At 43.3% G+C, this 2,410-nt stretch overlaps 1 pseudogene; it reads left to right on the top strand.

The window, feature by feature from the left end:
* Positions 1-1,811: 1,811 nt before the first annotated feature.
* On the top strand, positions 1,812-1,929 carry LOC126185639 (5S ribosomal RNA; annotated as a pseudogene).
* The last annotated feature ends 481 nt before the right edge of the window (positions 1,930-2,410 follow it).

Genomic DNA, 2,410 nt, shown 5'->3' with positions numbered 1-2,410 from the left:
GGCAACAGCATCAAGCTGTGTGACTGAAGCCAACACTGCCTGAAGCGGGGAGCGAAGGGATGCCAACTCAGCCTGCATCCGAACACAGCAGTTGCAGTCCCTACCCATGCTAAAAACTGTTGTGCAAAGAACGTCTGAACTAATCTACAGAGAGCACAAACAAATCGACACAAAATTTAAACGGTTATTAAAATACAAGATTGCCTAGTAAATGCAGTAATGCTGCTATTTGCGCACTGCTGACACACTGCTCGGCGGCGGAAGGAGATTACGCGATTTTACACTATTCAGGTACTAAAACGCGATGCTACAACTCTCAAATACTATAATACATCCGAAATTTATGAATGAAACAATGCAAGTACCAAAAACATGCAAAGAAATTAAGAATTAAACTATGTAACAAATGAGTGAGCTAGGAGTATACGACTTTCTGCTGGCAGTTGCTTATCCAACGGCGGCGGGAAGCACACTGATCGATGTGGGGAGAGAGATGGAAGAATTTTGAGAGCGGGCGATCTGGACGTGTGTCCATCAGAAAGAGTAAATTTGTAATACTGGACATCATGAATATGATGACTTTTGAACATTATTAAGGCAAATACATCGTTTGTTCTCTATCAAAATCTTTAATTTGCTAACTATGCCTATTAGTAGTTAGTGCCTTTAGTAATGCAGATGCAACATTACAACTAATGGGAGCCAATGTGCAGCAACAAGAAAAATAAATCAGTAGTAAAACTGGCTTAATACAAGGTAAAATTCAGTAGGACAATGCCTGACAAACAGCAGCAGCAAATGAAATAACTAATACCTAAACATGACAAAGCTCAAGCAGAAAAAATATTACATTAAAGATAGGAAAAATCGAATACCTACGTCAGATCTTAACACAAGAGTGATGCATCACAAAAACTTACTCTGCAAAAAAAGTTACCAAATCATTGAAAAAATTATGTATGCAATTCCTGTGAAGGGAAATGTCTATTTGTGCTCTCTTTTCTAAGAAAGTAGATCATAAAATTATTCTTTCCGGTTTCTGTAGGCAGAAAATAATGATATTAGTACATCTATTAAACTTTATTTTAAACAATGCTGCAGTGCAACTAGAAACTAGATATTAAACAAAATGAGCAAATATATACGTAAAGCAAGGCGTGAAACGTCATCCACTAACCATATGGCATTTCGTAAGGCAATGTATTTGCCTTAATAATGTTCAAAACTCATGATCTATATCAGTTCAAGATGTCCAGTATTACAAATTTACTCTTTCTGATGGACACACGTCCAGATCGTCTTCTCTCAAAATTCTGTCATCTCTCTCCCCACTTCCACCACTGCTGGCGGCTCACCTCCAACTGCGCAACGCTACGCGCTGTTCACCAACAATGCAAACCAGCCACAGACCGCGCACAGCACAGTCAGTGATTTTCATACAGAGCGCTACGTGGCGTTACCAACATAAAAATCTAAACAGCCTACTTACAGGGTTACGAAATGAATTTTTTGTTGTTTACAGGTGCATGTCGTCAATCCTGGTACACAATGAATTCCCGTGCTACAGCCATAGCACTTTGCTAGAGGAGCCAAAAGAAAGTAATCCAGCTCAGTGATAAAGTGGCGATGGCTCGTGCCATTTTTGTTCTCGCTCCTCGGACGGCATGTTACGTTACTGTAGCGATATGATTTCAGTATGTACCTAGATGGTAGACATGTATCTGCAAAGAAAACAAAAAAGTAATTACTTAATTTTATTTTTTTCGAGGCGATACACTACCTAACAAAAAAGTGAAGCATCGGGTAGGGTGGGCAACGGCCTTGCCGCAGTGGATGCACCGGTTCCCGTGAGATCACCGAAGTTAAGCGCTGTCGGGCGTGGTCGGCACTTGAATGGGTGACCGTCCAGGCCGCCATGTGCTGTAGCCATTTTTCGGGGTGCACTCAGCCTCGTGATGCCCACTGAGGTGCTACTCGGCCGAATAGTAGCGGCTTCGGTCAAGAATACCATCATAACGGCCGGGAGAGCGGTGTGCTGAGCCCACGCCCCTCCTATCAGCATCCTCCACTGAGGATGATACGGCGGTCGGATGGTCCCGGTAGGCCTGCGTGACCTGGAGACGCAGTGATGTATGTATGTATGTACCGAGTAGGGTAGGCGGATAAGAAATGAAACATCGCAGGTTCCGAGGGTATGTGCTGTTATTTCCGTTCACTGTGTGAAAACCCTTATTAGTACAACGTTACACCCCGTCTGGTCTTTATGCGCGCACTGGGTTGGGAAGTTTGTCATAAAGCCGCAGTCTCCTCTCCTGAGAAAGCTGGCCCACAACTGTTGTAACTCGTCCTTGATATCACGGATATTGGCACAAGGACGGTGTTGACGGCCGATCCGGTCTCACACATTTTC

The sequence above is a fragment of the Schistocerca cancellata genome, chromosome 4, assembly GCF_023864275.1.
Source record: "Schistocerca cancellata isolate TAMUIC-IGC-003103 chromosome 4, iqSchCanc2.1, whole genome shotgun sequence".
In the NCBI taxonomy this organism is placed as follows: Eukaryota; Metazoa; Arthropoda; class Insecta; order Orthoptera; family Acrididae; genus Schistocerca; species Schistocerca cancellata.
Note: the sequence above shows the minus strand (reverse complement) of the source record. Positions and strands in the feature narration are given on the sequence as shown.